At 42.1% G+C, this 26,357-nt stretch overlaps 1 protein-coding gene and 1 long non-coding RNA gene across 2 annotated transcripts in view; both read left to right on the top strand.

The window, feature by feature from the left end:
* The window catches only part of LOC132837100 (histone H4), a 1,051,674-nt gene that overhangs the window by 734,303 nt on the left and 291,014 nt on the right, over positions 1 to 26,357 (top strand). The window lies entirely within an intron of this gene.
* LOC132837269 (uncharacterized) lies at positions 17,879 to 23,357 on the top strand. Its single transcript, XR_009647492.1, has 3 exons — positions 17,879 to 18,041; positions 18,777 to 18,859; positions 23,153 to 23,357. It is a non-coding gene; the product is annotated as an uncharacterized LOC132837269 (long non-coding RNA).

Below are 26,357 nucleotides of genomic sequence, written 5' to 3'. Positions count from 1 at the left end.
TATCCTTACATACAGATAAAGAAGGGCACAACTTCGATTGGGACAACACATACATCCTAAGACAGTCTAAACAGAGACACCGACAGGTTTTCAGAGAGGCCTGGCATTCAAACCGGTACTCCATTTACAAACACATTGATTTGGGCCCCATTTACCAACTTCTGGGAAAATAAAAACTGGAAATGATATCACCCACCTTAATAGACCAAGACACATAAATAGAAAGTGGGACATAACAGCAACACTTTACTGGAGGCTCACTGGTGATGCTACCTCGTATGGTGATGAAGCATCTGAAAATAAACCTTCCAGCTCAGCAAGCAAACAGTCCCAAGGAACCTACTGTTAAATGTGTAAGTGCTACTCTGGATTGCCAGAAAAAAATGCAATATCATGTATTTATCCAAATTAAAAACCATCTGCCATCACTTGGCCCATTGGCCTATCTGATCAAGATCACATTTACTCTAAGATACATTTCTTCCGAAATGCCATGAATTCTGATTTCATCTGCAATCTTACTAAACATACGTTCTGTACTCTCATCGAAATTGAGAGACTGAAAAAACAAAAAATTGAGAACAGAGTGTGGGGTGGTGAGAAAGGGATTGACAGGAAACCAGAGTTTGTAATAGATAGGTAAATAACAAACCTTTTATGAGGAAGAAACATACACGAAATCGGTGCATACTTTACAAACACCACTTTACAAGAACTAGGAGCCTTTAGAAAATAGTAGTCAGGGGATGGGGTTGGGGGTCAGCGAGATGCGTGAAATACAGTTGGAGACAGCATCCAGAATGGCAAACACACCGTTTGATTCAGAATAGTACAAATTAGTGGCCGTTCCCACCTCTTGGGATCCTTCAAATAGGGGACGTTTCTGCATAGATCAGATTTCATGGAACTTAGAAAGTGGGATTGAGCTCGAAGTGGGTAGAGTTACCAAGATATGAAGACAAGTCAGTGAGACTCGCTAGTTGAATATATCTGACGTAGGCTATAATCATAGATTCACTCATCAGTGTGCACATATCATAAATTATGTTAAGCTAATAAATTTGCCATATATCAGGATCCATTGCATCCATTACAAACACATTGATTTGGGCCCCATTTACCAACTTCTTGCATCCATTTGGATCAGATCTTAAAGAATCCACTAAGCTATTTCCGTCTAATACTTGAATTTCGGAGCTAAAATGCTGAAATGGACAAGTTTGCTCCAGTTGCTTCTTTGTCTTTCCCATTTCCAAGCAACCAATGAAATGTAGAGTTACCGTGTGTTTCAATCAGAATTAGATTGGGGCAAGACCGAGCAGAGTGCAAGTCTTCCCCATGTTGTCTTTGACTGTAAGCTGGTGAGTTTAAGAGAGGATCACATTGTCACATAATCTATGACAACAACCTTGAAAAATAACAAGAAGCATAGGCTCATTTCAGAGGGACAGCTTCAACTTTTACTATTTAATTGATACACGTCCAAAGTCTACATTGCATTGAAAAACACAACACAATTCCCTTGAGATACACAATGCCACAGCCTCACCCCGATGTATCAAACACACCGTGATTTCTGAAGCCTTTAATTGCAATTTGGGTCTAGTGCCGGATTTCAGATTTTAATTCCTGTTCAGTACCTATGCCAGCCAATACATTGGCAGTGTGATTGTTCTTGGTAAGAACACAAAGACAATGAGCTAAATCACATTCACTATCATTGCATTCGCAACATAGTGAAATAAAGACATTCAATTGCCCAATTGTTCCTCACCAAACTCTAAGAATAACAAACACCTGACAGCAAATTTATGACTTGAACAAAAATGAACAATTTAATATTAATGCTATACCATTACCAGAGCCAAGTTATACAGTAAGGTAATCTAATTAATGTCTATTATTTAAAATCAGTTTTGAGTCAGAAATGTCTTCAGTGTTCCTGGAACAATAACTAACCTGCAGTTACGTTTCCAGGCCATTTCCCAAATGCAAACATCTGTTTATTTCACTTCCATAAATGAAGTAGAAGCAAGCTGCCGGTCAAAGTTCCAATTTCTATGTTCAACTTCAGTTCACACCTCCAAAAATGAAGAGAAACAATAATGGTCCCAACACGACATGCATATATGTTCTTATATTGTACATGCATTTGTGATTAGATTGACTGACTCCACAGGCATCAACTAGATCCTTGCTGAGCAACCGCAATTTCTCATTTCACGTTTGTGACAATTCTCATTTTCTTTTGTCTTTGGTCATGGATCAGCGAATTTCTGTACCTACGGACTTGAGTTGGAATTTATTTGTTCTTAAGCAGTAAATATTTTGCCAGATTCTCGGAATGGTGTACCTTGCAGCTGATGAAGAAAAATGTCGACGTTTAATTGTGATGAGCGAGAGTAAATGTCCAGGGTGAATTATTGATTCACTGAAAGAATTTACTGTTCTGTCATTTGTCTGGCCTCTTGACTTAGCTCGAACTGAGGAAAGAAAAGAGGTCAAAGTCCTTCCCAAGCAAGCATTGTCTAAAATCTGTTTCAAATTTAGTCCCAAAGTGTTCAAAACTCGAAAACAGCAACTGGTCATTTCGATGTTATCAGAATTGTCAAAAGGAACTTTCAGAGAAAAGGGCGAATTCTTTGACAGAAAAAGAGAAAGGAGCAAGCATTCATGCATCCAGATTTCCTGGAACTGTTTTGAAGAGGGGTCACTGGTCTGAAAACGTTAACTCTGCATAATAAACGCTGGGGAAATTCACCAATTATCCTTAGACAGCACCTTGCAATCACACAACTCCTTCTATCTCGGACAAGGGCAGCACATACATAGGGACACCACTCCCTGCAAGTTCCCCATCGAGCCAATCACCATCCCAACTTTGAAATAAATCGCCTGTTCCATCAGTGTTATTAGGTCAAAATGCTGAAATTCCCTCCGAAATAACTTTAAAAAAAGCAAGATCAGTAATAGGCCAATCAGGTCTAACGAGCCTACTCCACCATTCAATACGACAATGGTTGATCTTTTCTAGGACTCAGCTCCACTTACCCACTAAGGGCATTGTAGGTTAACTTACAGTGCATGTACTGCAGTGGACATGCCAACACTTCAAGTGGCAACTAGGCACAGGACAGTTAATTGCGGCCAGATAGCGATGCCCACGTCCCACGATAAAAATTTGAAATTTTAACCTTTGTAGACATCCAATAAAATGTCTCTCAAATATTCAAGCTTATCCTATTACGATATTGACCGAAACGTAAATTCAGAGATTGACAAATTTACTCCCATAATGTGTAGTATTACGATCCATGATTCCAAATTCGAGAACTATTGCTTGACAGATTTTTTTTAAAAAGTAAGTGAGAAATTTTCATAATTAGTAGGATCTTCACCTTTTTTGCCATTATGCTGTTCCATTTTTAGGGTTTATTTCTCAGTTCTGACGAAAGGAAAATTGTGAGCAGAACCAAAACAACGGCTGCAGGGCAAGGGCAAAATAGCTGTTCAAGAGAATAACGAACTGCAGTGAAGACAAAAAGGATACAACCTGGTAAATTGGAGGAAAATTAGCATGAAGCAAATTCCAAATTTTCTTCATTTTTGGATAAGCCTGTTGTTTGATAATCAACACATTTTGCGTAAGAACTTGAACTTGCAAAGTCTGAACCAGAAAGAGGTATTCTCTTAGTGCACTACGATGTGGAGCTCTTACGAGCATCAAAAGGCTTAACGGTATTATTGCTGGGTTAATAAAACACCCAGATTAGTTGGTCCGTAATCAAGCAACAATCCTGCCAATCAACCTTGTATTTTCTAAGATGAAAATTGCACTTCCTGTAAAACATTTCACAAAAAAAACACAGAAGAACACAAACAGTTTCACATCGGCCTTTGAAATTTTGCAAATATGTGGTGGATACAGAGTGAAAGACGAGATCAACAGTATGAAAAAGAGTATATCACTCAAAATCGAAACAATACGGATGCTTGCTTGTTCTCTTTGGAAGTGACAATAATAAAATCCGCAACTGGGTATGAGGTGGGCAATAAACGTTGGGTTGCGAGTCAATAAATCACTCTCAGAGGTATTGCCTGATCCTGTTTGACCTGACCCATAGGCTACAATCAGTGAAGATTATGGACAATATTTCATCCTCACTAACATTCAACACTGGAGCCCCAAAGGGTGCGTACGCAGCCCCCTACTGTACACCCAGGACTGCGTCGTGAAATACCAGACTAATGCCATTTACAAGTTCGCTGAAGACACCACCATAACGGTCGAATCTCAGGTGGTGACGAAACAGCCTATAGACAGGAGGTGGCAGACCTGGAAAAATGTTGCACTCAGAACAATCTTGCTCTCAATGCCGCCAAACCCAAGGAACTCATTACTGATTTTGGGCAGGATGTTACTCATGCCTCCCACATAGATTAACAGCTCAGAGGTGGAACGTGTGCAGTGTCAAGCTTCCGGGGATGGTCATCAACAACAAGCTTTCTTGGACTCTTCATGTGGATGCACTGGTTACAAAGTCCCCACAACGTCTCTTCTTCCTCAGGCATCTGTGGAAATTTAGAATAACGGCGAATACCCTTGCCAACTTTTATAGGTGTGCCATCGAAAACATTCTGTCTAGATATATCACGACCTGGTATGGCAACTGTGCCATTCAAGATTGGAGACAATTACGGAGAGTAGTGTACAGGGCCCAGCAAATCACAAAGGTCAACCTGCCATCTATCGAATCCATCTACCAGGCCCGCTGTCAGGGAAAGGCTGCCAGCATTCTCAAAGATCCATCCTGCCATAGCAATGCTTTTCTGCAACATCTATAATCGGGGAGAAGGTACAGAATCCTGAAAACACTGACTACCCTAGTAGAGTACCCTAGTAGTCCTGAAAACACTGTCTACCCTACTGTTTTTAGAATACTGAATGGACTCACAAACTCTTAACATTCGCTTGCACCTGTCTTTTGTTTTTATTTGCCGCTGTTTACCTATTATTTACTTACTGATGCTTTTTTTAACTATGAAATCTATATATATTGCTCGCAAGACAAAGCTTTTCACTATGCCACGGTACACATGGCAATACATTCAATTCAATTCAACTGACATTCCGAAGAGTTTCTCACCCAGGCCTATTCTCCTGCTTTATTATCCTCTATTATTGCACCTAACCTGCACATCCTTGAACCATATGGGCAACTTAGAATGGCCAGTTTACCTAACCTGCAAATCTTTGCATTTTATAAGGAAGCCAGAGCACCCACATAAACATGGGGAGAATGTGCAAACTCCATTCAGATGGTCATCTGAGGTTAGAATTCGACTCGGGTCCCTGGTGATGTGAGGCAGCAGTGCGAACTACTGAGCCACCGTGCCAGGCTTTTCTTAAGGGGAGGGGAGGAGTTATGAAGATTGGGGTTACTGTTACTTTAAGAGCGTTAAAATCTAGCAGTGACAACACCCAGTGTTCTCAATATGATACAACATAATATGTAGTCCCACTACTGGGATAGCTAGGGTAACTCTTTGTCTGCAGCCAAAAACAGATTTGAATTAGGCCAATCAGTTTAAATTATAACCCCAAAAATGCCCAACTCCAATCCAATTTTAATTTAGTATATTGACAATCTTAAAAGGCAATGACACAATCCGATAATGCTTTAGGGCATTAGACCGGAGAAAGTTGAACATTTGGAGGAGAACTGCCAACCCAGCATGTAGAGACAGCCCAAAAAATATTAAAGGTACCTTTATCGATCAATAACCTGTGGGGCAAAATCTCCAATGAACAGAAAAGAAAACCGGAATACAGAGAAGAACAGAAAGCTGCCTGGTTTTGAGATAGGAAGTTGTGTTTTGTATAACTTAATCAGGAGTTTCGTCAGACTAGTATTGTAGAATAGGAAGGTAAAGGATAGGTTCGAGAAATGAGTTATAAATAGTTGTTAGTTAATTATTTTCTGTTATAACCAAGAAATAAAGTCGTTAAGTTTTACTTTAACTCGTTCTGGCCAATCAAAATTTCGCAGATTACTGCACAGGATAAATCTTTTCTGTGTTGCTGCTTTAAAACATGCAAGAAAGTTTAGCCCGTGTCTTAATAGTATTTTATTGAATTTGTTTATTATAATATAACTCGGACAGATTACAATGATACTGAACATACCCTTCAACAATCCGAATGCATCCTGATGAATTTAAGTTCCTACACGAAGACATTTATTTACGTTGTTATACAATCGAAGTTCAGAGATCAACTCCAAAGCATGACGAAATACACAGGAACTCAATTACTCAACTAATTGCCAAAGAAAACCGAAAGATGGTTTGAGTGACAATATTAACAATACCTTGAGCCATTTTTATAGAACTGCAGTGAAAGATTATTTGGATTAACATTTTTTCTCTTACTATTCAACAAAGAATAGATTTGATTAACTTAAATTGTTGTTCGACAGATTGTTCTTTGAGTTAGTGAGACAGTCATACGAGAAGACATTGCGAAAGCTGAGTCTGGAATCTGCAAACCTTCGAAGAATGACTGCTTATATCATCGAGTCAAGGAGTCGAAGAGTCATAGAGTCCTGCAGCACGGAGACAGGCCCTTTGCCCCAAACTGTTTCATGCTGACTGAAATGTCCTTCAACGCTAAGCCCATTTCCCTGCACTTGTCCCTTATCCTTCCAGAACTTTCATCTCCATATATTTGTCCATATGCCTTTAAATATTGTTAATATAATCACCTAATCAATTCTGCCAGCAGATCATTCCACATACATACCATACTTTGTGTGAAAAAAAATCCTCCTCGAGTTCACTTTTATTCTTTCCGTGCTTACCTTAAACAAATGCCTGCCAGTTCTCAGTTCCCCAACCTTGGGGAAAATACTGAGTGCATTCACTCTATCAATGTCTCTCACTGTTATATATACCTCTGTGCGATCCTACCTCAGTCTCCTACGCTCTAAACAAAATAGTTATTGATTGTCCAACCTCTCCCTATAGCTCAGACCGTTGAATCATTCCAATATCCTTGTTAGTTTCTTCTACACGTTTTCCAGTTTAATAACATCCTTCCCATAGCAACGTGACCAAAACTGAACTACAAGTACGGCCTTACCAACGTCCTTTACAACTGCAACATAGCTTCCCAACGTCTATACTCAATGCCCTGACTGGTGAAGGCCAGTGTGCCAAAAGCCTTCTTCACTGTCCTGTCTACCTGTGACTCCTTATTCAGAGAACCGTGAACCTCATCTGCAAGCTCCTTATCTTGCATTGCACTCTTTAAGGCCCTACAATTCACCGTGATGCTCCCACCTTGATTTTACTTTCCAAAATGCAAGACCTCTCAATTATCTATCACAGTTGTCATTTCTTGGCTCATTTCCCCAGCACTTCAAGATCCTGCTGCTATTTCTGATAACTTTCCTTACTGTCCACGATACATCCTATTGTAGTGTCAACTGCAATCTTACTAATCATACCTGTACAATCACATCCAAATTATTGATATAGATTACAAATAACTTTGGTCTCAGCTCCGAACCCGGAGACCCCCAGTCCGAGAGTCATACAAATGTACAGTATGGAAACAGGCCAGTCGGTCAAACTAGTCCATACCGACCAGGTATCCTAACCTAATTTAGTCCCATTTGCCAGCATCTTGACCATATACGTCTTAACCCTTCTTATTCATACTCACGTCCAAATGGCTATTAAACGTTGTAATTGCACCAGACTCCACCACTCCCTCTGGCAGCTCATTCCATACACGCACCACCTGCTGCTTTGAAAAGTTGCCCCTTTGGTCCGTTTTTCCCTCTCACGCTCATCCTATGCTCCTTAGTTCTGGACTACCTCCACCTACGGAAAATACCTTGTCTATTTACACTAACCATGTCCCTCATGATTTTATAGACCTCTATAAGGACATCCTTCAGCCGGGAACGCTCCAGGGAAAACAACCCCAGCCTATTTAGCTTCATCCTGTAGCTGAAATCCCTCTACCCTGGCAACATTCTTGTGAATATTTTTAAACCATTTCAAGCTTCACAGCATCCAACATCGTACGACAAACATTCTTCGACTATTAACTCTGCTCTCGACCGTCAAGGAAATTATCTGTCCAACTTGCAAGCCCCCCCCCCCCCCCCCCCCCCCCCCCCCGATTCCATGTGACTAGTGCAGAGCAGCCGACCATGTGCAACTTTACCAAATTGAAATTGACTGAAATCAATATGAATTATGTCTGCCGCCCTGCGCTCGCCAACATCCCTGTTCACTTCTTCGAAGAACTCTAACAAATTTGTGAAGCATCATCTTATTGGAAACAATACAATATTTACACGATCTTCTATTATTTGTTTCCTGTTTTAATTGTTCTTTATAAATCAACCCATTCTTCCACTTTCGTAGCTTAATTTTCATTTATTACTCTCTCTTACGTTTTTATTGTTGACTGATTATGTACACCAACTTTCTCTGTATACCTCCTCTTTGTGTGTCCATCCGAAATGTAAAAACATTTCTAAGATTTTCATTTGTAATGCGTACTCAACTAGTACTACACCGGTTACTCTGTCACTCTGTCCACAGATTCTGGTAGACCCACTGAAGTTCTCCTCTGTTCTGCACTGTTGTTTCAGTACTTCCAGGTCTGGCCAAGATAGATGGAAATAGAATGTTGATCAGTCTGCAGTTCGGAACAAAGACGCATTTCCTGTACTTCCTGCTCTCCTGCTTTCTATACGTGTTTTAGAGGATGGAAGTATCGATCTGATAGAACAATAGCTTATTTATTTAAGAGGTTTACTCTGTTTGTTTCTGTTAGTTACTCAATGGTACTTAGAAACAGCTCCATTCGTGGAAGCATGGTTCGCCATTCATTAACTCAGGTGATGCACCTTCTTGTGGAATATTTCTGATCTGACAGAGGAACCTTAGTGCCGTCACAGAAACCTCCAAGCAGCTTCAAAGAAACAGAGCATTTATTTAAAAGTTTCCTGCTTCTAATCACTTTTTCTTCTGTTCTTGTATCACTAAAACGCTCCCTGTTTATGGGGGAGGTCCCCTAATTCTGCAAATTAGAAGATGAAGTGTTTTATTTTGTCATTTATAGGTCGTTTCCACTGTCTTGCCACTGTACACAAAAAGGCGAAAAAGTAACCTTGGCCGGTAGTTCATGCACTCCTTCGTCTGTGACTAACACTGATTCAATGGATCACCTTCTCTAATGTGCGCTTCAACTCTGTGTTGGTTTAAGTTGTCACTATATTCACTTTTTTCACAGGTATTGAAAGAAGATCAGAAGAGGATATGGCCGCAGTTACAACTTTATAATTCCAATGAAGCATAATGAATGGTATTTCACAATCCGTGTCCCCATCTTGTCTATCACGGACTTTGAGTGCGAGTCTCCTATCCAATTGGCATAGCTTACTTTGCAGAACATATAGAAATGAAGCATCCCAAACATCTTAAGCATCAGTAAGTTCGAAGGTCATCTCCTCAATGGCATTTTAGAGTGAGTAGTAACTGCTGCGCTAGGAGATAGTGAGGAGTGCATATGCTGGAGAATCAACATCAATGAATTATTGAGGTGGAAAAGGCACAGCAGATCACGCAGCATCTGAGGATCAAGGTATCAGCATGTCAAGATGGGGCGGAAGGGGTATAAGAATTAAATAAGGGGGAGAGGTTGGTGCTGGGGAAAAGAAGGTGCAATGATTATAGTTGGGAGAAGGTAGCAAATTATTGAGTACAGGTCGATGGTACATTTGGAGTGGATAGGTGGGATGGAAGATCGACAGGTATGTCAGGCCAAGAGGATTGAACTGAGTCAGCGGGTTAAATCTGGGATAGGGTGCGGGGGCGGGGAGATAGTTTTAGACACTGGTGAAATCAAGGTTGAGGCGATCTAGTTGTAGACTCCCAAGGCAGATGATGAGACGTTCCTCCACGAGTTTGTAGGTGTGTTTGAAATAGGTATCAGCGTTGAGTCATTTGTCAGAGACGATGATAGGCAGGTCCAGGATGCAGACGGAGGAGACAAAATGGTCCAAGTAAATTTGAGGTGTTAGTGGGAACTGTTGGCGTAGTGGATGAACTGTTCAAGCTTCTCGTGGGTGCAGGAGGCAGCACCGATGCAGTGGTCAATGTAATGGAGGAAAAGATGGCGGATTGTGCCGGTGGAGCTGTGGAAGAGGACCTTTTGTGTGAATCCTACGCAGAGACATGCATAGCTGGGACACATGCGAGTACCCATAGCCAACCTTCTGGTTTATCAGAAGTGGGTGAATTGCAAGGAGAATTTGTTCCACCAATTGAATGAATGTGTCGGTGGAAGGGGATTGGATTGGTTGGGGCAAAGGAAGAAATGGGCGGCGTTTATGTCTTCCTCATTGGGGCTAGAGGTATAAAGGAACTGGATGTCCGTGATGAGGATGAGGCATTGGAGGCCGGGGAATTGAAAGTTATGGAGGAGAGGCAAGTTGCAAGTGGTGGCCTGGATATAAGTGGAGTGCTCGTGGACCAAAACGGGCAGGATAGAATCGAGATACGTGGTGACGATTTCGGTCGGTAGGAGCAGGTAGAGCCAATCGGCCAACTGTTCACTCAGGTTTGTAAAACGTGGCTAAAACATAGAACCTGCAGTATAGAGTTAGGAACTATGAGGTTTGAGGCTGTGGATGGGAGATCCCCTGAAGTGATGAAGTTGTGAATAGTTTGGAATATGAAGGCTTCATGATGAGAGGCGGGGTCATGGTCAAGTGGTAAGTAGGAGGAGGTGACAGCACGTTGGCATCTGGCTTCGATGAGGTAGAATCGGTACGAAATACTATGACTGTGCACCCACTTTGTCCACCAGTTTGATGGTGCTGTTGGGGTTGGAGTAGAGAGATGGGAGTACTGTGTTCCGAGGGTGAGAAGTTGGATTGGGTCAGAGGCGCAGACAGATTGACGTAGTCAATGTCGCTCGGCAAATGGAGATAAAGAGGATGAGAGAGCGTACGAGGCCTGAAATGGATGTCCAAATGGATGGCGTATGTTGGAGGCAGTAGAATGGGTCTTTGGAGGGAGGATGGGAGTCATGATTGAAAAAGGAAACATGGAGATGGAGGCGGTGGAAGTAAAGTAGGGGCAGTGCACACAGAATTCAGTGACATGGCAACATAGTGGTATGACGGTAAGGCCTTTCGTGAGGACTAACCATTCATCCTCAGCTGGATCCTGGTGTGGAGCTGGAGACACGCTCTGGAGGTGGGTGCTGGTCATGTGACTGCCGTTGACGTTGTGAGTGACCTCATCAAAATACATGACGTTGTATTTGCTGGGGTGGATGTGATGTCTTCGGTAGCATCCTCGGGGAGAAATTAACTTCGCATCACTTCAATAATACTGTGCAAAATTTAAAACTTATTGATTACCTGTAAATATGTTTAGGATACACTAAGTTTTTGAACTTTTTTTTTAAATAAATGGCAATTTTCCACTTACTATGAGGGCGTTCAGTGTCACAGTGACTGGCTGAAGAGCAAGTATCTCCCCCAAGGACATTTAGTGATAATTTTTCTCTTTATGACCATCAGATAAATTTCATGTCTTGAGCCATTTTTACTCAAATTGTGCACTTTGCACTAACTAGCTATAACTTTCTGGAGGATGTGTGACAGCCTCTCAAGTGGAAGAGAACGCCTTGACCCCACCATTAGGCCAAACCTTTCTCTTCTGCAATGTCTGGTCCTTCCTTGCTTCTCGTTCTCTTGACGCTTATTCCGTCTGAACAGAACAGTGTGAAAATGTTGAGGAAATTCCTAATGTTCAGAGTTCTCTTTCATTCAGAAACTGTAGCCAAAGTAAGTGTGTGAAGATGTGAAAAATAGTTAGTTGAAATGGGCAAAGATAGGGTCACGGAATGATGCAGCATTAGACGTGTCTATTAGACTCATTCAGATATACTTTTTGAAAGAGCAATCGAATGTTTTCCACTCCCCCTACTGCTCTCAGTATTTTTTTTCTGTCAATTCCCTTTTGACTTCTGAATAATTGCTCACTATGCGGGCAGACACTGCTCCTTTTTAGTTCGTTTAGAGGGATTTGGTTTTCTTTCTGTGCAGTCACACCGCTTGTCAAAATATAGGGGCATCTAATAGTTAGGAAGATCCATGGACTGTCGGCTTTTATTTCAAACGGATTGGTCACGACAAGTAAGGAATGCATTGCTGTGACTGATTTACTGAGGCAACGCCAGGAATCCAATCAGTCACATCTATTCTTAGACCGCATTTAAATATGTTCTGCTTTCAGGAGCACATTAAAACAAAAGAAACGCAGAAATTAGAAGCAGGAAAAGGCTATTCACTCTTTGAACACATTCAAACATTTGATATGATCATGACTGAACCCCTATTTCAACACCATTTCCTCTCCATATCTCAGCCCACACTTGCTGACCCAATAACAATATTCCCCTTCTGCAGGGTTAACTCCAACTAGAACGTATTGCAGTAATATTGAAATAAACAATGCATTTCCTGAATATTTGGCCTACGCAACTTTCCGTAGTCGAGAATTCCATACATTAACCATCTTCTGAATGAAGAATGTTCTCTTAGCCTCTATTTGCAAAAGCTTATTCTATTTCATAAGACTATGGAATTTGCATCGAGAATTCCCTATTAGGGGAAACAATCTGTTTCTATCTCGTGTTTTCAGCACTATTAGATTTTTATATATTTCAGTTAGAACACTACATTCGTGCTAGCAGTGTACTTAACTGCACTCCCTTTATGATAAGGATTTGCTTTCTTAGGTGTGAAGACCAAATCAGCACAGAGTACTCGAGGTATGGATTAACCAAGGACCTGGATCACTGCAGTAAGATTTCTGAACTCAAATCCTCATCTTATGAAGGTCTGCTGCATCTATCTGTTTATTTTTATGGACTGATTCAGAAGGGTGTAGAGAATACAAGCCAATACCGAGAGATCCCGGCAGACTAGTGAAGTGGACAGACACACGGCAGTCTACTGATATGGTCAGAAAGGTGTAGTCATTAATTTCAGATGGACGTCTGAAGAGAAGTCGGATAAATTAAATAGCGCCAATATTAAAGTGGGTGCAAGCTCAGAGGCTCAGCAGGGAGTTAGTGGAACTTAAAATTGATAAAGGGTTTGTGCCCAAAACGTCAACTTTCCTCTTCCTCGGATACTTTTCCAGCGTCACATGTTTAGACTCAGATCTCCAGCATTTGCAGTCCTTGTTTTCTCAGTATTTGTTCCCTTTATTAATTTACAAACAGAAAAGTAGAAAACATTTAATTTGAAGTTGCAGTGCCGGGAGCTATTCAACTCAGTGGGCCCTCGGAGTCCTCGCTTTTTGACACTGCTATTGTCTTTTGTTGTCTATAGCGCACTCTCTCTGCCCGTCTACAACTTGCTGGGTCTCCCACCGTTACAACGCTGTCAGAAAGCATTTAAAGGTCCTTAAATGGACCCAAAAGGGGAAGAGATTCGACACTAGGCACACTCATTTTCTTCTGCTCATTTCTTAGGCACATCATCGCAAAGGATGGACAAAACTGTTTTGTATCTCCAAACTCATTCTTGGAAGAACTAATCAACGACACAAACGTACGAGATTCAGATGCTTTAATTTCATCTCAAACAAAAACTGCTTACTTTGCAGTGGTGTGTGGAGTCCAGCAGAGGATAGCACGGCATCATTTTAAATGAACACGAAAACAGAATGAGAGAGAAAGAGAAGACAGACAGAGAGACCGAGAAGCAGAAAAAGAGAGATTGAGGCATTAAGCCCCATTTCTATGGATTCAGCCCTAAAACAGCACGACCCACAGTTGCACAGAAGCGCACACAAAGATACATCCAAACATAGATACACACACACATAAACAGATGTACACACACACAAAAATAGAGATAGACAGAATGAGATAAATGAGAAAAGTGGAAATGCACAGACATAGAAACAAACACAGACACACATACAAACTAATATAAACGTGCAGATATTTAGAGTCAAAGACAGATATACATGGACTCATGCAGACACTTATTTATAGGTGCATACACACACGTTGTGCATGATGGATAAATCCGCTCTGATTTACCAGAAGGAGTGTGTATAACTCTCAAGGTCAGTGAGTAAATTAAGTAGAATGCAAGGCTCCGTACTTCCCACATTGGAGTCCGGTCCCCTGAAGAAAAATAATTGAGTTGGCAGAGCGGGATTCCCAATCCACAGGGCTATCAGAACGCACAGTCAGAGAGAAGAAAAGGAGAGAGGCAAGAGGGAGAGAGATAGCGAGAGAGGGAAAATGAGAGAGAAAGGAAGTAATGATGGTTAAGGAAAGAGAGAAGAAGAGAAGAGTAAAGACAAAGGGGGGAAAGTGCTCTGAAGGCTGGAGAACAGAGGGAGGGAAAACGTGCGGAAAATTCTGAAGATAAAGGAAACGAAAGAACGATATGAACATTTCAACGATAGAGAAGTATTGAGGACATTGGGAGAGATACAGAATGACAAGGCGGTAGAGTGTTTGACGGTGAATGTCTGAATTCTGGATTAGTGGTGCTGGAAAAGCACAGCAGTTCAGGCAGCATCCGAGAAGCAGTAAAGTCTGGTCCTCGGATGCTGTCTGAACTGCTGTGCTTTTCCAGCACCACTAATCCAGAATCTGGTTTCGAGCATCTGCAGTCATTGTTTTTACCTAGGTGAATGTCTGAAGGAGACTGGGTGTTGGAAGGATAATCAATGAAAATGATATAATCAGAAGGAATTCAAAGTCGGAGAGTGGGAAAGAAGGAGATTCTGACTGTCCGTGGGAGAATGGGTGGGGGGGGGGGGGGGGGGGGGGGGGAGAGGTGGAGGGAGATGTGAAGTGCGATCCTGAATTTTGTGTCATCAGAGATATAAACAAGATCAGAGTTAGTAAAACCAAATCCTGAGCTCAGCCTGTTCCTCTCTTTTTTTCCCCGAGAACCAGCACTTGGTGCAGGGTCTGTCTCTTTCCAGCTCAGGTTTTTAAACATAAACTCAAAACAAAAAGTACTTAGTTCTGCAGATTGTCACATTTTTTATGAATATTTTATAATCTCTCCAATCTGAAGTTAAAGGTACAGTATGTGAAATGTTACCTTCTCCCACTGGCCCCCGAGTCGAGGGAAAATTGAAATGTGCTGTACATGTAATCTGTAATGTAATCTGTACATTAAATAGTGGCCAAACATGAACTGCACACAATCTGTTCTTATAATGACATATTGCCTCATTGCAGTAAATTTGAAATGAAATCAGAAATTTCAGGGTTGACTGATCAATTAGTGAATCGGGTTTATTGATTCATTCGGGTTAAAGGGCATTTAAGCACATTCTTCAGCTGCTGTCTGAACTTGGTCTGGGTGACAGCATAAATCGCAGTGTTTGTACAGCAACTGAGGAGCTGCAACATGTAACCTATTTCCTGCACAAAGCGATGGAGGTACAAAAACTCATATCCAAACAAATACATTCGGTTCCATTTGGAAAACAACACTAACATTGACCACTAAAGGATGAAATTGGCCGACCGCACAAACAGTAAAATGATGGATTTTCTTCGGCTCTTCATTTCCATGTCTCTTCGAGACTCTCTATTGCTGTGAGCCAGGAGGCTCCTGCGGGCTCTGCTTTTCATTACAATATATCTGACGGTGAAAATATTGAGCAAGACAATTAGGAGAAATGGGAGAGTTGGTGTTAGAATATGGTGGAGGAACTCGATTTTGACCCAAGCATGAGAATCGTAAGAACCGAATGTAGCAGCACAAAACCAGGGGTAGTTCACCAGCCTATATGAACCTGTGAGCATAAAATAACAGAAAATGTTCTTCAAACTGCTCAGCACAGTCAGTGTTCACAGAACCACAGACGCCATTTTCGCTATGCAATTTTTAATTTTCAGCTTCTGGCAACAAATGGCCACAAATCAATCAACGTTGAAAGAAACAGTGAACCAGACAGAACAGTCAGTGGCTGCATAAAGCAGAACTGCGTGGATATTATACACTGGGATGGAATAGAGGAAATAAAACTTTTCCCGATAAACGATTGGATTGTGCCTCAATGTGAGGTAGATGATAACAATTAGTAGATCCGCCACTGCCATGGCCACCAGGTATCGACTCACACATGGAGACAATCCACAATTTTTTATATCTCAGAACGAAGATCGTGATTATGTTAACTGCAAGGAAGGAAAATAAACAAATTATGTCTCAGCCTGGAGTGAAAAAAAAACCCGCTTTGATTGAGGGCATTTGAGATTTTCAAATGAAAGAGGAAGATCTGCGTTAGTTCAACAAAATGTAACGGTCTTTTGCCAAACAAAAATACACACATGAGAAATGGTAATGTCGAGAAAGATCCTCTGCAGTCATCTCTCAAGCGCTGACATAAGGCAATTCTTTACAGTTCCTTTGTTGGAGAGTGAAAATGTTACTATCCTGAAGGATTCTTTCCCTATTTTCTTGACAACAAACTTAGTTTGAACATTTATCTGTTTTAATGTATATTCTGTCTGATCCTTTGTGGTGAAGAAATATAAACGCAAGGAAAACATATTCAGGCCTTTTACTGCATGGGGATTCGGAAGGGTTGTGTTCTGGAAGGGGGTCGCTTCTCTCGGTATCTTAACTTTTATTCGATTAACTGATCGAATCTTTTCAAAATTATTGAATTTTTGTATTTCAAAAATAAAGGCAGTTTTATAATGTTATGGAAAATATTCATTGTGGAATATTCGGAGTAAGATTGGTTGTGGAAAATTTTGGGGAATATCAGTTATCCGAGGTTCGATTCCAGCCTTGGCAGACTGTGTGCAGAAGCTGATATTCATAGGGTGTGGGAGTGGAGGGCAGTGAATTCTACCCGAGTCTGTCCAAAGTAGAATCCAGTACATTCAAAGCTGTAGGTACACATGAAACACATTCTTATGACAATGGATGACACCTACAGAGTAAAACAAGTTACACTTATACAGGTTTGAGTTACAGTCCAGTAACAACATACTGACATGTAAAGACTGAAAACGGATTTACAAAAATGCTTTACAACCCAGAAACAGACGGCGCAGATTGGTGTTGGAGAATGTGGTGATGGAAAAGCACAGCAGGTCCGGCAGCATCCAACGAACAGGAGAATCAATGTATTGGGCATAAGCCCTTCATCTCAACGTTTCAGGCATAAGCCCTCTGATCCTCAGCATCTGCAGAACTCACCTCTCCTTGGGGCACAGATTGCAGGAATATTACTAAGTAGCTGGCAAATAGTATTGCATGTTCACAGTTGCTGGTTAACAGGCATTCGCATAACACTGAGAAATGCTATAAATCCCTACATGAAGCTGCACGATGCCTAAGCAGTTATTGATATGTCTCTGGGCCCATGGTTATCAATCAAGTTCTCAGAAATATATTACTCCCACACTCGAGATGTGACTCAACTCTTGACTCAAGAAAAGTATGGCACAGAAACTTTTTCTTTCCATTTCTCTTTAACTCGGTGTAATTGAGAATGAGTTGAATCCACCCCAAGCGTAGAAAACATTTTCGGTCAGGTTCCAGCGGATTGTGTAACTTGAACTTGTGTAATCACAATTTCAAATGGATGAGTTTTTTTTTCACACAGTGATAGTTTCCTCTGAATGCTGAATTAACACAGAACTTAAGTGACAGGCAGAGCAGGGCAATGTCTTTGATCATCCAGCCCCAGCTGCATCTGGGACGGAACCTTTTCACCCCAAAGCTGACAGTTCCTGAGTAGAGGAGCGCATGCGTGTGACCCTCCCCCAGCGCTGCCATTGAGGAGCATTTACTCAGTGAGTGCAAGAGGTTTGTTTGAAACAGACCGCAATGGAGAGATCAGCGCCCAGGGAAGCGAGGGAACAGCAGGCTCCTTCCAGCAGCACATCGGGATGGGAGCCTGGGACACAGAGGGGGCTCCGAGACCGGGATTGATTCGGGGTGAGTTCAGGGAGAACCGGGGGCTGTTTGTAAGAGGCCGAGCGGAGCAGGAACTGGTCCCGGAACGTGGAGTGAGCGGGCTGGGGGGAAGAGAGAGGCCTTTCTCGGGCTGTGTGTGGGCCTGCTGAGGGAGACAGAGCGGGAAGAAGCTGCTGTGGGACATTCTTGTGATTTACAATCCTCTGAACTCTGTTGAGATTTCATTGTTTCCGATTGTTTGGTGAGATTGTGCAGTCAATATCGGAATCGCAGACCGACTGTAGGAATGGGATACTCCTGTAAAAGGAGTGTGTCTTGGGAAAAAATAAGGTATTGCACCGTTTTTTTTCTCTCTCCAACAGGTAGTGTATTGGGAGTTGGATATTGAACTGTGTTAGCATTCTGTTGGTGAGTAGTCCCACTCATGGAGCTGTGCAGTTGTTGCTCAGTCTCTCCATCTCACTCAATTGGTATCGACTCATATGAGAAATAAATGCAATCTCCAGACAAAGAGCAGCTCAGTGCAACAATGGAATCCGATCCGTGGTTCTGTTTAAGTTGCTGGCTTATCCTAACGAATATGCAATGAATGTGACATTCCTAAAGAAGGGCTTATGCCCGAAACGTCGAATCTCCTGTTCCTTGCGTGCTGCCTGACCTGCTGCGCTTTTCCAGCAACACATTTTCAGCATTGATCAATATTACCAGTCTCGCTTCACGTTGATTAACAGATGGTGTCTCTCTATCTTCCTCCAGCCAAATACCTGAGGGACTAAGACACTGTAATACTTCCTGGGTTCACAGGGAAGTGGGACCAACTGCCTCGAGCAAACAGCAAGGTATGTAGCCCGTTGACATTTGAAGACATTTAAAGATTTAGTTTTAAAGATAGGTAAACTGAATCCTCATCCAAAATAGACACTCAGGAACAGCATTAAAATCTGCATTTAATAAGAACATTTTCTCCAATGTAGATAAACAAATAGATCATACTGTTACATCGTTTCTGTGAGGTAGCTGCTAAGAACAGAGATGGAAGGAAACTGTGCTCATCAGCAGTTTCTCTCTCTCCATTCTCAGTGCACATCACCCCATTTCCAATAAGTGTTATTATTTACAGCCATCGAATCATAGGGATGTACAGCACGGAAAGAGACCCTTCGGTCCAGCCTCTACCACTTATCCATGCTGCTCATGATTTTATGAACCTCTATAAAGGTCCCTCTCCAGGGAAAGCAGCTCCAGTCTATTCAGCCTCTACCGCTAACTCAAATCCTCCAACCCAAGTGAAGCACATTTACATGGAGTTTACCTAGTGGTAGCTCAACACCTCCTTTCCATAACCCACTGGCAATACAACTTCATACAGTTCTGTCCATTTCTCATCAGCCTGAATGTGTGATGGTCTCCATTTCCTCATTAATACATCATTATTAATATAATATTATGCAGGGATATGTTCAGATTATTTTTCTGTGTTGGCCTTTTGGTACAATTCCTTTAAATTTTCATCTTTCTGCTGTAACTTGGTTGATTTATCTCAGCTAAAGATGTCTGCTTTGTCATCTATCTCTTCCCGGTTTGTCTCAACCATCTGATCAACCAGGGTCTCTGCTAATTTCACTTCAACTTTCTTATCTGTACTCTTTGATCTCTCCTGTTTCAACTGATGACTTTGTCACCACACAGTCTGGAAAATGCCCAGGTTATATGTCCAGCAATAATTCAGTTGCCTGAGTTTTCACTGGCTTTTCAACAGCAGCATTCCTACCGGTGAATCAACAATATCATTAGCAAGGACAAATTGTATTCCCGGAGCTGAGAGTTTGTCCACTACCCCTACCACAACTTCTCCACTCGTCACTGCACTGGACACTCTAACCTCACTTCTCACAATTCAGTGTTTCTTGTCTCAACATGAATTCCCGTTACTAGTACATTTTCGAGCAATAGTCCTTCAGAGGTATATATCACCTCATCTTTCAGCATCACAGATTGAGAGGATCTTTGTATCTGTTAATATTGTAACCACTTTACCTGATCCTCCTAGCCATGCGAGTAAACGTTGTCTTCAGAGATGGATGGTTTAAGAAGATCTGGCACCTCCGTCCAGCTTGTAGATTCTGCTGCAGCTTTCGGATCTCCGTTGTGCTTTCTGTTACCACTCTAACAAAATTCATTGGCTTCTCCTGTTTCCTACATCTGGCTTCCCAGTGTTTTTCCTAACCCACCAATACTGATTTCATGTGGCCTACTTTATTGCAGGGAAAACACCAGAGCTTTTTAACTTCCCTTTCCCCTTCAAGGATTTCCTTTTTAACTTGTGATAAGTCATCCTTATGACCTTCACTGAGATCTATCATTTCCTTTCCATGTGAGGATTTCTCTTATCCTCAACTTCTATCGCTCATGGATTGAAATTGGTTTTAGAAGCCAAACTTTGATCAACTCATGATCATCAGCTGTTTCAGCTGCTAGTCTTGCCGTTTTAACTCTCTGCTCTTTCACATGAGTTTTCACTACTTCAGGAAGTGAATTTTTGAATTCCTGTCAAAATGCCAATTTCCAATGTTCAAACTCCCTCTCCTTCTTCCTTTCCTTTCTCTCCTTTTCTCTCTCTCTCGTTCTCTCTTCTGCATTTAATCATAATTCAAAAAAATTCATTTCTGTTGCCCTTTCCTTGTCTTGTGCCTCTAACTCAAGTGGCTGCATTTTTCATTGAATGTTAGCCATCTCTGAAGATTCTGATGGTGTTTCCAACAAGCGTAAATGCTGAGCTACTGCTGTAATTATCTCTCCTTTCCTCATGGAAGGACACAGCCTCAATCCCAGATTGGCTGCTATTTCCAGCAGCTTACCCTTAACCACCTTTTGTAAAAGGCCTAAAATCACTTCTTCCACCTGCAGAAAACTCTGGTTGACTGAAAGAGCTGTTGCTCTCCGAAGCACAGTTTAAACCAACTGAATTCAAAACCTGGAACAAAAGACACTAACACCTACCATTCGCTGCCTTCAAGTCCAACAACCCTAATCCCAAATCAGAACAACAGAATAAATCCTTCAAAGAGCCCCCTAACTGATATGGACCAGGCCAGACCTGCTCAAAATATTTCAAGTAGCCCGGACCCTAACTTTGCTGGTTGTTTTAAGCAGGTGTAATGTGGATGTTCCAGGAGTGATGTAGCTGGTCAAACCCCGTTGTTTTAAACAAAACAGAACTGATTTACAAGATTATCAAATGAAACACAATCAAATGCTCCTATGCCTTAAAACAGAACAGAATACTGAATAACTTAGCCTATCCGAAAACCCTACAGATTATACCAACTTAATGATGCTGTTCCCAATACTTGCAATACTCCCCACAAACACCCCTTCGCACAAAAAAGATAAAATCAAACACAGGATCTTGCAGGAGAGATGTCAGAGAGAGAGAGAGAGAGAGTGAGTGAGTGAGAACCAGCATGGACCGGCTTCTTTAGGTTCAGCAGCTTTTTCAACTGCCTGACTGCTTTCAGTCAATAGCTAGACAGCTAAAGACCAAATCAGACCAGAGAAAAGCTGAGCTGGGAAAACTGGACCACTCCCCTTTCATTGTACAAGTGTTCTTTTTAAAAATGTGGAAGCCTTTTGCCTGAGGCATTATCTATTAGCTATAATTAAAATGTCCCTAAAACCCATCAAGTCAGACTTTTCGGAGCCTGTGTCTTTTACAGGCTTGTTAAAGGAGCAGCAGCATCACAGCTGACTGGTTCAAAAAGTAAAAGCTGTGGGATACAGGGTAATGTGTTGAATTGGATGCAAAGTTGTCTGAGTAACAGGAAACAAATGGTAATGGTTGATGGCTGCTCTTGTGAACGAAAAGCTGTTTCAAGTGGTGCTCTGCATGGCTCAGTGTTGGGACCTCTGCTGTTTGTTTTATACATTAAGGATTTGGACTTGAATGTGATGGGCAGATTTGTGAAATTTGCAGATGACACAAAAGTTGGCGACTTAGTGGATAGTGTAGAAGATAGCTGTCATCTCCAAAAGTATTATAGATGGTTTGGAGTGGGCAGGAAAATGGCAGATGGAGTTCAGCTCTGAGAAGTGTGAGGGAATGCATTTTGGGAAGTCAAACAGTAAATGGGAATAGACAATAAATGGGAATATACTGAGGGGACAGGGTAAGTGTGCAAGTGCATGGGTCGCTATGGGTAAATGGGGTTGTAAAGGAGGCACGTGGAATGCTCTCCTTCATAGGCAGAAGGATGGAATTCAAAAGTAGGGATATAACAATGAAACCATATACGGCACTGATGAGGCTACAACTGGAGTATTGTGTTCACCCTGAAAAAGTTTGTGCTTCCAAATATACTTGTTGAACTGTAACCTGGTGTTGTGTGATTTTTTCACGAAATAGTGAGAGGGAGAGATTAGAGTATGCAGGACGAACCTGTTTCCTTTGGCAGAGAGTTCAAACACCAGGAATCATTGATTCAAACGAAGTGGTGTAGGGTTACATGATATGTGAGGAAAATGTTTTTCTATGCACAGAGTGGTGGGTATCTGGAATTTGCTGCCTGATTTGGTGGTGCAGCAGAGATCCTGAACTTTTTTAAACAAAACTCCCTGGAACTGCACCTCAGGTTCCATTAACTGCAAGGCTACGGGCTGCGGCAAGAAGATGGGATGAGAAAGGGTCTTTGGGTTGGCATGGACAAGATGGGCTGAATAGCCCCCTCTGTGCTGTATTATTTTTATGATTCAATAGTTATCAATTGGATCCTGCCAGACTTTGCAGTGTGAATATGTAAACATATTGACCATATAATGAATGTTACAGTTTGATAACGACACTCTCACATTCACCAAGCAGGAACTGAGAGATAGAGATCAATAACTAAACTCACATATCCACATACCCAATTACATCAGGTAGGCCCCACTTATGGAGCTGTATGGGTGTTGTTTCATTTCTGGATCTCATTCCTTTGGGCTTAGAATTTTAAGAAAAAATGGACAAGGAACAGCTCAGGGCAGGAGTGGAATCAGACCCATGGCTTTAATTTTAAAAAAACCTTAATGATGAGGAACTGAATGTTACATTGATGTTGCCAATCACAGGAGGTATCCCTTCTGTCTTCCTCCAGGCAAGTACTCAAAGGATCAAGACAATGTAATATTCCCTCGGTACAGAGCCAAGTGTGACCAGCTGCTTCGAATAAACAGCAGGTATGCTACTGCTGTCAGAGTGAAGAACAATCCTTTCCACAGTCACAGAGTGGATTGGGTCAGGTTCACATCGAGCTCCATTCCCAGAGAGATATGTTCAAACCAAGAGTCAAACACCACCAAGGAAACTGAAGTTTATATTTTTTAATCTATATGCTAAATGCATCCTACCCAGTTTCAATCAACTTGAATGACTTCTCATCCAAAATATACACCGCATTAAAATCTGAACATTGAACAGTACAGGACAGGAATGGGTCCTTCAGTCCACCATGTTGTGCCGAACATGCCACCAAAATGCAATTAATCCCTTCTCCCTGGCATTGGTCCATAACCATCTATTTCTTACATATTCATTTGCTTACCTAAAAGTCCTTTCAATACCCTTGTTGTAGCTTCCTCCATCTCCACCCCAGGCAGTGTGTTCCACTGCTACCACTATCTTGTTTAAAAATAAAACTGCCCCATATGTCTCAGAGTCAGAGATGTACAGCATAGGCCAGGTGCTGGCAGCAGGAGTAGATTGGGTTGGGATATCTGGTCGGCATGGACTGGTAGGAGCCTAATACCGTCAAAATTGCCCTTTCTCCAATTTAGAATTTCAACTTTTAGATCTAGTCTATTCTTTTCCATCACTATTTTAAATCTCATAGAATTATGGTCGCTGGCCCAAAGTGCTCACCCACTGACACCTCAGTCACCTGCCCTGCCTTGCTTCTCAAGAGTAGGTCAAGTTTTGCATCTTCTCTAGTAGGTACATCCACATAATGAATCAGAAAATTGTCTTGTATGCACTCAACAAATTGCTCTCCATCTCAACCTTGAACACTATGTCAGTCCCAGTCTATGTTTGAAAAGTTAAAGTCCCCTACCATAACCACCCTATTATTCTTACAGATAGAGTCATAGAGATGTACAGCATGGAAACAGACCCTTCCGTCCAACCCGTCCATTCCAACCAGATATCCCAACCCAATCTAGTCCCACCTGCCATCACCCGACCCATATTCAAACCCTTTCTATTCATATAACCATCCAAATGCCTTTTAATGTTGCAATTGCACCAGCCTCCACCACATCCTCTGGCAGCTCATTCCATACACGTACCACCCTCTGTGTGAAAAGGTTGCCCCTTAGGTCTCTTTTATATCTTTCCCCTCTCACCCTAAACCTATGCCTTCTGGACTCCTGACCCCAGGGAAAAGACTTTGCTTATTTATCCTATCCATGCTCCTCATAATTTTGTAAACCTCTATAAGCTCATCCCTCAGCCTCCGATGCTCCAGGGAAAACAGCCCCAGCCTGTTCCGCCTCTCCCTGTAGCTCTGATCCTCCAACCCTGGCAACATCCTTGTAAATCTTTTCTGAACCCTGTCAAGTTTCACAACATATTTCGGATAGGAAGGAGACCAGGATTGCACGCAATATTCCAACAGTGGCCGAACCAATGTCCTGTACAGCGCAACATGACTCCTAACTCCTGTACTCAATATTCTGACCAATAAAGGAAAACATACCAAACACCTTCTTCACTATCCTATCTACCTGCGACTCCGTTTTCGAGGAGCTATGAAACTGCACTCCAAGGTCTCTTTGTTCAGCAACACTCCGTAGGACCTTACCATTAAGTATATAAGTCCTGCTAAGATTTTCTTTCCCAAAATGCAGCACCTCGCATTTATCTGAATTAAACTCCATCTGCCACTTCTCAGCCCATTGGCCCATCTGGTCCAGATCCTATTGTAATCTGAGGTAATCCTCTTCGCTGTCCACTACACCTCCAATTTTGGTGTCACCTGCAAACTTAGTAACTGTACCTCTTATGCTCGCATCCAAATCATTTATGTAAATGACAAAAAGTAGAGGGCCCAGCACTGATCCTTGTGGCATTCCACTGGTCACAGGCCTCCAGTCTAAAAAATAATCCTCCACCACCACCCTCTGTCTTCTACCTTTGAGCCAGTTTGTATTCAAATGTATCCCATGAGATATAACCTTGCTAATCAGTCTCCCATGGTGAACCTTGTCGAACGCCTTACAGAGGTTGAAATGACTGGAGCCTAAATCCAGCACCTTAGACCACTCGGCCACGCTACCGTGGTTACAGCTGAGATCTCCTTACAAGTTTGTTTCTCAATTTCCCTCTGACTATTCGGGGGTCTATAATACAATCCCAATAAGGTGATTATCCCTTTCTTATTTCTTAGTTCCACCCAAATAACTTCCCTGGATGTATTTCCAGGAATATCCTCTCTGAGCACAGCTGTAATGTTATCCCTTCTCAAAATGCCACACCCCCTCCTCTCTTGCCTCCCTTTCTGTCCTTCCTGTAGCATTTGTATCCTGTAACATCAAGCTGCCAATCCTGCCCATCCCTGAGCCATGTTTCTGTAATTGCTATGATATCCCAGTCCTATGTTCCTAACCAGGCCTTAAGTTCATCTGCTTTCCCTGCATTTACTTCCCTTGCCTTGAAGTAAATGCAGTTTAGTTTATTCGTCCTACCTTGTCCCTGCTTGCCCTGATTGTTTGTCTCACTTCTGTTCTTAACTGTACCAGTCTCAGACTGATCTCTTTTCTCACTACGTCCGTGGTCCCGTTTCCCCCCCCACCCACACCACCCCCCCCCCCCCCACCCCAACCTTACTAGTTTAAATTGTCCCGAGCAGATCAAAAAAATTTCCCTGCCAGTATATTAGTCCCATTCCAATTTAGGTGCAATCCGTCCTTCTTGCACAGGTCACTTCTACCCAAAAGAGATTCCAATGATCCAAAAATATGAATCCTTCCCTATACACCAGCTCCTCAGCCATGCATTCATCTGTTCTATCCTCCTATTCCTGCTCTCACTAGCTTGTAGCACTGGGAGTAAATTCCTTTTTAAATTTCTGCCTAACTCTCTGTAATCTCCCTTCAGAATCACAACCTTTTCCCTTCCTATGTTGTTGGTTCCAATGTGGACAATGACCTCTTGCTGTCCCCTCTTCACCCGTGAGAACATTCTGTACCCTCTCTGAGACACCCTTGATCCTGGCACCACGGAACCAACACCATTCTGCTTTATCGCTGCTGGCCACAGAAACGTCTGTCTGTACCTCGGACGACAGAATCCCCTCACACAAT

Source organism: Hemiscyllium ocellatum, chromosome 49, assembly GCF_020745735.1.
Source record: "Hemiscyllium ocellatum isolate sHemOce1 chromosome 49, sHemOce1.pat.X.cur, whole genome shotgun sequence".
NCBI lineage: Eukaryota > Metazoa > Chordata > Chondrichthyes > Orectolobiformes > Hemiscylliidae > Hemiscyllium > Hemiscyllium ocellatum.
This window is presented reverse-complemented; position numbering and strand designations above follow the sequence as displayed.